We start from the raw sequence: 12,149 nt of genomic DNA, 5'->3' as shown, positions 1-12,149 counted from the left end.
GTAGATGTGGGCAAAAGAATTGTGAACAACCTTCCAGTTCTATTTTCTGAAACAGCTGGCCGTGGTTATTTTTCCTGGGATGTTTTGTTTATTCAAATTTATCCTGAGTTCTCTTGAGCCCCAGTGAAGTTGGCCAGAAATGGTTACATTTGAACCAAATGGTTAAGGTAATGTGTAACATGAATACCTCAGCAGTTTAATACAATGAAAGGTTATTTCACTTTTTGCAGAATTTGCTCCAGATCTAAAAGACTATTCAGGGCATGTGTTCTTCAAAATTCCAGATTTCTAGCTGAGACCTGATCACTGACTCAGATACTTCTACCTACATGTGATGTGACACTTCTGTCCCAGTAATTGGCCAGAGCTTATCACATGGTCCAATTAATGACAAGGAAACCAAGAAATGTGATTTTCCAAGTACTGGGAAGAAGAAAACTAGAAGTATTGAGTGAATCAGGTACCTAAATATGGGATACCCTGCTACTATAACTTTAAACTTTTCTTGTTGCTTTATGTTAATCATTTTAGCCCTTCCCATGCTTCACTGAAGCCTATCGGGTAGTGTTCCATTCAAGTCATTTAACTCACCTTTGATTCACTGTCAGACACACCTAGTCACACCTCTCTAGTCACTAGCAAATTTGATGCTTGACAATAAATTTAACAAAAATTGTAGCAAGCAGGGACTTGCATTGTTGAGTAGATGCTTTTTTTAAATAGAGAAGTACCTTTTATTTATCATAAACACAGCACACCATAAGAAAGCACACAAATTATAGCTGTCTCTGATCTCAAGTCAGTCTTGTCAAACTACCTTTTAGAATGAAACAATCTTAACCTCTCTTGGGATTCACAAACTTTCTTCTCATTGTTAAGCCTGAAATTTTATGAAAATCGGTATCTACCTTTTGCCCCAAAGCTACTGCCTATAACCAAACTATTAACACCACGCAATAAAATGTTAAAAATGTCATCATGATGTTCCATATTTACTTACACTGACTTCTTCTATCAGCATTTTTAAAGCTCAATTTAGTTTCTTATATACTCAACACCTGTCACCAAGAGTAAGTATTATCTAATCAAAACTAAATTGGCTTTGAAACTGTTGGAATTACATGAGGCAGATTTGAATTCAGCTTTAAACCTCTTCACCTATATTCATTTGTATGGCTAAGAGTTTAGAGATTTATCAGTAACAAACAGAAGTGACCTAGAAAACAAAATTCATAAATATATATTTATATATGGTATTAATAGTCAATTTTCTGCTATATACAGTATATTTTAAATAGGCATAAATGGGGATCCCTGGGTGGTGCAGCGGTTTAGTGCCTGCCTTTGGCCCAGGGCACAATCCTGGAGACCCGGGATCGAATCCCACATCGGGCTCCTGGTGCATGGAGCCTGCTTCTCCCTCTGCCTATGTCTCTGCCCCTCTCTCTCTCTCTCTGTGACTTTCATAAATAAATAAAAATTTAAAAAAATATAAAAAATAGGTATAAATATACAGACAAAAGACAATATTTATATGTGAAATGGAATTTTCTTTTATTTTCTTTTTATTTTTCATTTATTTATTTTTTGGAATTTGAATTTTATTTTTTGTATATTTTTTATTGGAATTCAATTTGCCAACATATAGTATAACACCCAGTGCTAAAAAAAAAAAAAAAAAAGAAAAAGAAAAAAAAAACACCCAGTGCTCATCCCTCAAGTACCCCCCTCAGTGCCCGCCACCCAGCCACCCCATCCCCCCATCCACCTCCCCTTCCACTACCCCTTGTTTGTTTCCCAGAGTTAGGAGTCTCTCATGTTTTGTCACCCTCTCTGATATTTCCCACTCATTTTTTCTCCTTTCCTCTATAATCCCTTTCACTATTTTCTATATTCCCCAAATAAGTGAAACCATACAATGTTTGTCCCTCTCCGATTGACCTCCTTCACTCAGCATAATACCTTCTAGTTCCATCCACTTTGAAACAAATGGTGGGTATTAATCGTTTCTAATGGCTAAGTAATATTCCATTGTATATATATACCACATCTACTTTATCCATTCATCCTTCGATGGACACCGAGGCTCCTTCCACAGGTAGATGCTTTCAAAGGCTTTCAGTAGATGCTTTTTTCCCTTCTAGAATAAGAACAGTAGCAGAGAAGAGAATGATGGATTTTTGCTATGTTCCATGAAAGGCAGGGGAGTGGGGTGAGAAGATAATGAGAGCTACTGAGATCATCTCAGTAGGACCAAACTACTGTAATTTATTTCTTTGCAAATTATTATAGGAAGAATAAGTTTAATCTAAAAAGGAAAAAAGGGATATGGGGCTAAAATTTATTGAGTATCTACCACGTGCCATTATTTCATACAGATAATACCTAATTTATTTACCACCAAGCAGGATTTATGGGCTAGAATTACAATTGTCCAGCTGATCAAATTGAGACATGAAGAGGTTATATGATTTGCCCAAAGTCACACAGCTATGATGACTAAGAATTCAATCCAGGCATCTAAATCTAGACCTTCAAATCCACGCTTCTCTCAATTTTATTAAACACAAGCAGCAGCAAACTTCAAATACATCCTGGAAGAGACAATCCAGATTTTCTGGAGCTATTCCTAAAGGAAATAAAGGTCAAGAAGGATTGAATTGATTTTAGAAAAAATCCCCAAGGATTTTGAAGATGGTGATCTCATACATTTATTTACTCATTTATTTATTCAAGAAGATTTAATAAATAACGATAAAAAGGAAGTGAAGATAAAAAAAACAAGATGGTGACTCTCTGTCCTCAAGTTGCTCATTGTACTTAGGCAGAGGCCCACAAGTAAACAGACAATTATGATGATATAGGGGGATAAGTGTTATGATAGAAATAAGCAAGTGACGTTGAGGATCCTAACTCAGTGTTGCTACTTAGTTCCCTGTGAAATGGACTCTAAGATGGAGATTTATGCACAGGAGACTAGCTTTCAGGATCAATCACGTGCAGGAGAAGTGAAAGAAACTGAATTGAACAGAAGAAGTTGGTCTCTGATGCAATCACAACAAAGTTCTCAGCCTTTTCATGGGAGGATTATAGGGCTAGGGTGGCCTGCAGAATAGTCCCAACTGGGACAATGTAACTAGGCTTCTATATTTCCAGATCAAGTAGTCATTACATATGGGTTGCCCATAGGAAGGAAGGCATGGCCTTAAGGAAGTGGCTCTCTTCAACCACGGTCAAGCTGCAAAATGAAATTTAGCTATGATCTATCTGTACTAATACTCTCAGCGGTCAGGGAATGAACAATTCAGTCCTGAGGCCTTAAAAGAATCCAAACAGCACACCACTGGATCTACCATACCCACCTTCATGGAAGGTTTTCTAGAGAAGATGGCCCTGGAGTAGAGTCCTAAAGGACAGTAAGAGTTATCCAGGAGAACGGCACCTATGTTAATAAGGCAGCCTGGAGAGAGTACATTTAGAACAGTTTATCATGCCCTTGGGAACAAATAATGCATAAGGGAAAGCAGCAAGTACTGAGGTTTAGATGGAGAGGCCAGATCCTGCAGAATATGGCACTCTTCTTCCTGAAGGCAATGGGAAGGCATTCAAAACTTTTATTCAGCGAGTGATATAATCAGATTTGCTTTGTACAAATCATTCTGACAATAGGTGGAGAATATACCAGATGGGGATGAAACTGAAGGAAAAGAAGCAGACTCATTAGGAAGCTGTGACAGTGATCCCAGAGAGAAGAATAATACTTGAATTGCCAAGTAGCAGTAGCAGTGAGGATAGATACAAGTGAATATTAAGGTTATTGCAGAGATATGGAATGGGAAAAACTGAGAAAACTTATGAAATCAATTAAATGTTGCGGGTTGGAAAAATTTTAAAGTCAAGAGTAACTCAGAGGATGGTACCAGCTATTGCTGATATAAATCCAGAGGGAAACATGGATTTAAACATTTTGTGGGTGGAGCATTCATGTGGGGATCTCCATCAATAGATGTTTGCGCTTCTCTGGAGTTCAGGAGAGAAATCTAGGTTGATGACAACAAAGAGTCAGAGTCCACATATGGATGGCAATAGAAATTACAGGAATGGAAAAGTATGTTCTAAAATGTACACAGGACACAGAAGAAAAACATTATTTGAGGTAAAGAGGAGCAAACACAGAAGTGCTAGGAACGTAGGAAGAAAACAGGAGAGAGGGAGGTCTTGGAATTGAAAAGAGGGGAGAGTGTAAAGAAGTTTCAAGTGCAGTTGAATGCCACTGAAAGATTTTTAAAAAAGACAATTTTCCAGAGTATCAAGTAAGTTGGGGGTCACTGGTGACCTTGGCAAGGAGCAGTTCAATGGCATGGAAAAGATAAAACAAAGACAATAAAGGAAACATGACTGAGCTTAAGGATGTTATGCTCAATGAAATGTCAGTCACATAAGCATAAATACTATGGGATTCCCCTTATATGAGGTACACAGAGTCATCAAATTCATAAAGACAGAAAGTAGAATGGGGGTTTCCAGGGGCTGCAAGCAGGGAGGAGGAGGAATAGAAAATTATTGTTTAACAGGTATAGAGTTTCAGTTTGGGAAGTGAAAAGGTTCTGGAGATGGATGGTGGTGATGGTTGTAGAGCGATGTCAATGTGCTTCATGCCACAGACCTATGCACTTGAAAGTTAAAATGGCAAGTTTTATGTTATGTATATTTTATTAAAAGAAAAAAGAGAGAATAAAAAGATTGAATGAGAGACAAGAAAATGTAGGGACTGACTAGAGCCCCTTCTCAAGAAGCTTGGATGGGAAGAAAAGGAGAGAAAGTATAGCTAAAGAAGGGTGTAGGGTCCTGGGGGGCATTTTGAGGAGACAGCCAGTAGGGAGGCTCTCTGGAGATATCAGAGGTACATCAAAGAGAAGCAGTTCTGAGAGCTGAGCAAGACAGACAGGTGGTAAGATGGGGGCCACAAGAGCTGCAGTTGAATCTCACTCTGGCGAACACTTAGAGAGTAGAGGAAAATGCCAGAAGAATGACTTTTGACAGATGAATGATGAAAAAAGGTCTTGCTCTGCTCAGATGATGAACTTCAGTTGAGAAAATTTAGTAAACCATTAATGCTCTCTTGAGGTTTAAAAATCAACATCTAGTTCATTTGACAGTTTGAAGCAACTAATAGTGGCCACACAGTCTTTTACAGATTAATTTGGTAAATCACATAATACAGTGTGTCATATATCATAATTATATACAATGATAATATTGTGATATGTAAGTTTTTATTTTCCCATTACATGTTGGGTGATGTTCTACTAAATAAAGGGCAAAATTACTTACGAACTTTGGAGCTCACTAAAATGTCAAAGAAGAGTATTGTCTAAATTTTAAGGAGGAGTATTGTCTGAAAGTTACAATCTTAACTATTTCCCTATTTAACTAAATTTGAAAATACTATCTACCTTTATAGTATGTTATTTTAAATACCTACAAGAAAAACATATTAGAGTCATGGATTCCCTTGAGTCACAAGGAAAAAAACAGTAAGGTAAAACAGCAAATTATTTTCTCCAGAGTGAAAATCAGAGAAGTCTTTTTAGAAGCATCACATTTATTTCATATGTTTTTAGTCTGTCTAAATGGTTTGCTTAAATTATTATCATACACATCAGAAATAATGCTCAAAAGTTGCCCTGTATTTGTTTCTGTCTAGACATAAAAGTTTATAAATTAGCAAGATAGAAATCTTTGAAATATATTTTCATGAACTTCCACATACACTCACAAGTACTTGTGGAAGATTTGGCTGTTGGCCATGATTATATGGATTTGCATCATTTCTTAGTTATATAAAGACAGAGCACCAGGAAATCAAATACAAACAGAAATACTCTCCCATTTCCAATCTCCTGATACAAAATGAGTTTTGGGCTTTTTGTGGCAGTTTTTAGATTTAATTTATATGATTATGTAGATGGTCATAAGAGCTCTTCTGTTTGGTACATGTGTGTGAACTTGTCATCAAAAAGCACCTTCTGAGTAATAATTGGTAATAATAATGACACTAATATATTACTTTCTGTGCCACTATATGCATTAATCTCCCAAAACAGTAAATTTAAAATCTTTATTTGGGAAGAAGTATGTCATAACCATCCCAAAAGATATGTCACACAAGTATGACACAGAAAAAAGTATGTCTTAGGAGCCACCAGCATCACACTCACTGTGTGTGGGCATTAGGATATTGAGGATATGCCACATTAAAAATGAGAAATCACATTGTCCCCTGAGGTCTGGAACATGTGAACCAATTAAAAGTTGTAAAGAGAAAAAGGAAAGGAAATTAAAAGACTGGTCTTTTCTGAGAAGCTGTCAAGCAGGTGGAGATAAGATTCCCTTTCAACATTTTCTTTTAGTAAGCAAGGAATAGGTACTGCCTGTCTTTACACTGCTACTGCTAGAATGCTGCCTTTAAAGAGGAAGAAAACAGGACAATGTGTTCTTTTAATGAATCTACTATCTGAGCCTCATCTAGGTAATAGTACTTTACTATTCTACGCCAATTGCTCAATTGTTGCTTTGACAAGGCCTGTCATACTGATTTAATATTTAAATGATTTTTTAGAAAATAAAATAAGGGTAAATGTTTTTAAAAGGGGAAATAGATTCTCTTACATGGTTGAAATGCTGTCCTAGTAATAGACTGACTCTTTCCAAATTACAGACTAATCAATATATATGTGCTATTTGAAGCCTTAAACTGGAAGAAAGAATTTTCAGAGTGTCTCTGGCATAATAAAGCTTCATAAATAGATCTCTCTATGATGTTATAAATTCAGATCATATTTCATAAAATTTCTGAAGCCCATCAGAAGACCTATTCACAATCAGTTACCCTTTATTAATTAAATGCTCTAAGTCTTCAATGAGTGTAGGACCCAGCTATAGAAACTCTTTAATGTTCCTAAGGCTCATTTAGAAACAAAGTCAAAGTAAGATTTTCCCAAAAATATCAGATCATTACCCTCTATGGTGTCTAAACACTTTGAAACAAAAATCAAAATGAATGGTTTAACATGGTTTTTAAATTGAAACTTGGAACTATCTTAGAAACGTTACAGAAAGTAGTTATAGCTACACATCCTCCACCTACCATGAATTTGCCCAGGAAGAAAATATTTTCCTTTCTCTTCTACTTTAAACTACATACATTTCTTTGATTTAAAAAAAAAATTAGTAAAAGGACGGGTACCTGGTGGCTCAGTTGGTTAAACATCTGCTTCAGCTCAGGTCATGGTCCTGGAGTCCTGGGATGGAGCCTGTATCTGGCTCCTAGCTCAACAAGGAGCCTGTTCCTCCCTCTCCTGCTCCCCATTTGTGCTCTCTCTTTTGCGCTCTGTCAAATAAATAAATAAAATCTTTTTAAAAGTTAGCAAAAAAGGTTTGAACAAAACTAACTTTATGCATAATTATGTTTTTGTCATTGACAAAGCATCACTTCTGAGTGAACAAATATATACATCTAAATTAAATAATTATCTCCCATACAAAGTTTTCTGGCAACCCAAGTAAAATGTTAAAGCTATTCAGTAACAAACGGTATTTTTTATTTGAATGTTGTCTATAATCATTAACCAACTGAAAATTTCTTAATAGCTATTTTTAAATTATTAAAATTTTTCATTAAAAATACATCCAACACCTAAGCAGGGCATAGAACTTTAAAAGAACATGTAAGTCAATAAAAGTAATGTGCAGATGAAAATATTTTCTTATATTTCTAGGAATATTTTTCATAAATATTTTTTTCAGGTGTTCTAATGAATAAACTAGATAATGAAATTTTCAAATTAGTATTTGGGTTATCTGAAAGATTTTAGATACGCAATAGTTGGCTCATTTTTTAAAGCTGGTAATTGAATGTATTGTTCTCAAATTACATTGAACGTAGTTTTTAGCTTTTTTGTCTTTTTGTAGCTTAGAGGGCACACTATGGGTCATGATTGTTGTCATGAAAACAATCATCAACACAGCACTGTAGAGAAAGTATAGGAAATACAGTTCAATATTGTATGTAAGACATACCATATATGTTGCTCTTTAAAGTAAACCTTTGGCTTATTTGGTGCTGAATATTTGAATTTTAAGTTCATAGGTCTTTGAAGAACATCTGTGTCCTTTTGTCTCACAGAAGTATAGAATGAGGAGAAATCCAATTATTTTACTTTCCTAATAGCTTGAATCCCTGATAAATTACAATTTCTTACAACTTGTAGAAACACATTTTAGATACTGTATCATTCAGTATTAACACATAATCCAAGTTGCTATTAAAGTGTTGGGACTATTTTTGTTGGGTCCTATGACACAAAATAGTGTTAACCTTTATTTAATATGTCTATTTGTACTATTTCTCAACATAGGAAACTTTCTTTATCTGGCGTCATTAGAAAAGAGGTATTCCACAGAGGAGAAATTTCCAGATTCTTGAAGCTTGTCCCTTTAAATGCACGTTTTATTTTAACCATATCTATTTTTAGGCTTTTTAAAATATGCAAGACTTTTTCCTGTTTTCTTAAACAGAGAGTAATCTACATAATGTCACTGTTTTTTTATTATTAGGGTCTTAATTGTACGTATTTTATTGCACCATTTTCACATTGAACCACTTTATGAATTCAACAAAACTCTCACAGGCTGGTGTAGTGTGTTCAGGGCTTTTTCCTTTTATACAGAATTGCAGACAAAATACTTTTAAGTTCCTCTGTTTCTAAGGTTTTGCTAGAGTAGTGAGGTACAGGAGAAAGAAATGAAGCCTTCATGTCAGACCTGGATTCAAATCCCAGGTCCACTATTTACTAAATTATGCAATTTGGGGGGAATTTATTTAATGCTCCGCAAACTCAATTTCTTCATCTGAGAAAGGGCTACTTCTAAGTTACAGAATGGTTGCAAAGAATGAATTAAACAATAACTGTAAAGGGTCTGGCGCTCCCAACCCTAAACACCTCTGCCTTCTTGTGCTGTCAGCATCAGTTCTTGCTCCTACCAGCTCATGCCTCTTCCAGGTCCCCGGCCCTTGTAGACCTTGACAACAGGAGCCTCCTCACCTGTTCATCACTGTATTTACAGTCCCTGATGTCTGCCACTAATGCCTCGAAGTGTAGTCTCTGGTAAAATGCTTGTATTTGAATCCTGACCCTCCTGGTTTTTACTGTGTCATGTTGGGCAAATTTAACAACCTCTCTCTACCTCTGTCTCCTTGTCTGTGAAATGAGGGGAATAATAATACATACCTTATAGGATTAAATTAACTATTTATGTAACTATTCCTCACACACAGTAAACAAACAATAAATGTTAGAGTCTATAATAACTGAGGGTTAAAAAATTTATTGCTTCTAATTTTCTGTGACTAGGGGAGTGAAATATCAAGTTTATTTAGATAAATTTAATATTATAACATTTTCTACATAAAGTTTGTGAACTGTAGTGTACAGTTTTTTTTTCTTTTTTTTTCTTTTTTTTTTTTTAGCAGCTCAGAAGTTTTACCTTTGGGTTAATGGTCCTATTTTGATTGCTGGAAAAATGATCCCAAGATAATTGGGATTTTTACCATATAGTTATCTTTTTTTTCCCTTTTTTTCTTCCTGTGTCATTTGATTCCATTTTGTCTGCTCCATTGATAAATATAGACTTGAAGTTTCTTCTAAGTTAACCACTTTGCCTGAGTTCAGGTATAGAAATGTTTATGCTTCTATTCATGCTTGGCCAACCATATCAATAGCCTAGGTCACAACAGGCATGTCATCAGTAAAAATTCATAGCAGCTATATTTCTTAACATCTAACTTATTTCAAAATGGAATGCTTACATTATGTATTTCATTGCTTTGTGTTAAGTATCACCTGTTTGTCTTCAACTCCTCACTCAGTCTAATCCTCCAGTTGAATAATATTGGAATTTGGAATTGGAGAGTAAAAGATGAGGGTAGAGAGCTATTGTTGAGGAATGAATAGCAACAAATTGCTTTGGATAGCAAAATAATCTCATGTTATTGTATGATTCTAATTGAACAATGAAATTCAGAAATTAAGTAAACAAAAGTTCAAACTGAACCTGAAATTATGAAAATATTTTTATTTCATATCAATCCTACTACTTTATATATATATAAATGTCACATATATGTCATATATATATATACACATACATATATATATATATATATATATATAACAAAAGTTTCTACCAAATTCCTTTTTATTTTTCTCAGTCAGCAAAATGACTCTGACTCTGACTCTGCAAAAGCAGAGCTTTCCTGAATTCTAGGCTTCTGGGAGTAAGAATTGCTTCTCATGATTTCCCTAAATATTGTTAAGTCTGGTCAGTAAGAAACTAAAACGTAGGTGTTTGTTACTGTGTTGATAATCTTCATATGATCTAAGTCACTGTCTTTAAAAGTATATAATCCAAATGGGCTTTTCTAGTACCATTTCCACCTCTGCCTCCTGGAGATGGCCTTTGAAATTCTTAAAGCCAGAGAGAAACTAGTGAGTGCAGGCAAGATGTCCAATAAGCAAAAAGGGAAACCTAGGCTAGTGTCCATGATTTAGGACATGCTATTTATAAGAGCGTCTTAGGAAAGAGAATTATAGGAGAGTTTTATGGGAATCCTGGTTGGGGCTGGGAAGGAGGCTGGAGTCTCACCATAGGGATATAAGTGTTGTGGTCAAGCACTAGAATGTCTCTGTGACTCGACTTCAAGAAATATCTTCAGCCCGATATCTAAACTAGAGAAATTTTAAGGGTAAGTCTGAAGCAAAAATCTAGTGGTATATTTTCTGTTGTTGCCTCTCAAGAGAATAGTATTAGGGATAAGAGGTGGGAGAGTAATTGTCATGGTATATTTGAAAAATATGGCTGTTATCCTATGTGTTGGCCCTAGTGTCTCTGATAATTCTCTCTCTCTTTTTTTTTTAAAGATTTCATTTGTTAATTTGACAGAGAGAGGGAGAGAGAGAGTGAGAGTACAAGCAGAGAGAGCAGGAGAAGGAGAGGGAGAAGTAGGTCCCCCACTGAGCAGGGAGCCCAATGCAGGGCTTGATCCCAGGACCCCAGGATCATGACCCCAGCCAAAGGCAGACACTTAACAGACTAAGCCACCCAGGCAATCCTCTGATAATTTTTATACCAGCTTTTGCTCAATATATGGAGAGCCAAATGTGAGACTATAATTTACGGAGGACTTGGGAGCAGAATATCTATCTCAATATGTAAACCACCAGGCATTGTTTTTATTTATTATTATAGTGATCTGATATTACTTAATTAATTAATCAATCAAACTCTTTACAAATTGCTCTCTAAGGTTCATACCTAGAACAAGATAATTTTTTTAAAGCATATTCTGGATTCACTTGGTCTTTTTTCACTATGGCTTCCCATACATATACCCTCAAGTCCAAGTCAGAACTACTTCTCATTAGTGAGGCAAAGGATTTTCTATTACTTCTTATCTCCCAGGTAAATTGATTCTTGTCATCACCAGACATCCTCATTAGGTAGTATGTCTCTCACTCCCCATTCAGTGAAACATCTTAGAACTATATTCTTTGCATTTATTCTGTACTAAGTCCTCAGTCTTTTCTTTCTTTCAGGTCAGATTTTAAGCTAGTTTTCTTAGACACTTCTATACTTTCTAAACCTCACGCCATTTCCACCACTATATATGATATTTTTCTCACTTAAGGAGGGTTCTTTCTTAGTAAAAATGTTAGCATATTTACAACCCAATTTACCTACATCTCCTATCACAGTGAGTTATGGTTACGCTTCAGTCTACACGTTTTTGAGACAGGATACCTCCATCAAGCCTAGCTCTCATGGGAATATAGTCCCATTGAGCCTGCTGAAAAGAATATGTTTATTCTTCTTTTTAGCTGCCCAATTTCTGGGGGATTGGAAACAGATGCTAACCCTGTTTTATGTATAGAGTTGATTCTCATTCTTCATGGAGTACGTATTTGTGATTTTGCCTACTCACTAAAAATACTTGTAATTCCCATATTAATAATCATAGTGCTTTCGTAGGTCATTCATGGACATGCCACGAGTCCCCCAAAATTTGAGTTTCTTGGCACCCACATACC

General features: G+C 35.6%; 2 protein-coding genes across 8 annotated transcripts in view; one reads left to right on the top strand and one right to left on the bottom strand.

Moving 5' to 3' along the window:
- Positions 1 to 12,149, top strand: part of PELI1 (pellino E3 ubiquitin protein ligase 1) — a 136,334-nt gene that overhangs the window by 53,967 nt on the left and 70,218 nt on the right. The window lies entirely within an intron of this gene.
- LOC144324415 (uncharacterized) overlaps positions 1 to 12,149 on the bottom strand; it is a 95,497-nt gene that overhangs the window by 71,563 nt on the left and 11,785 nt on the right. Inside the window, exon 3 of the mRNA XM_077915856.1 lies at positions 7,250 to 7,393. The gene's annotated coding sequence lies outside the window, so the exon portion shown is untranslated. The remainder of the gene's footprint in view (positions 1 to 7,249; positions 7,394 to 12,149) is intronic.

This window comes from Canis aureus, chromosome 11, assembly GCF_053574225.1.
Source record: "Canis aureus isolate CA01 chromosome 11, VMU_Caureus_v.1.0, whole genome shotgun sequence".
Classification (NCBI taxonomy): domain Eukaryota; kingdom Metazoa; phylum Chordata; class Mammalia; order Carnivora; family Canidae; genus Canis; species Canis aureus.
The sequence above is the reverse complement of the archived record's forward strand: the minus strand, read 5'-3'. Positions and strand labels throughout refer to the sequence as shown.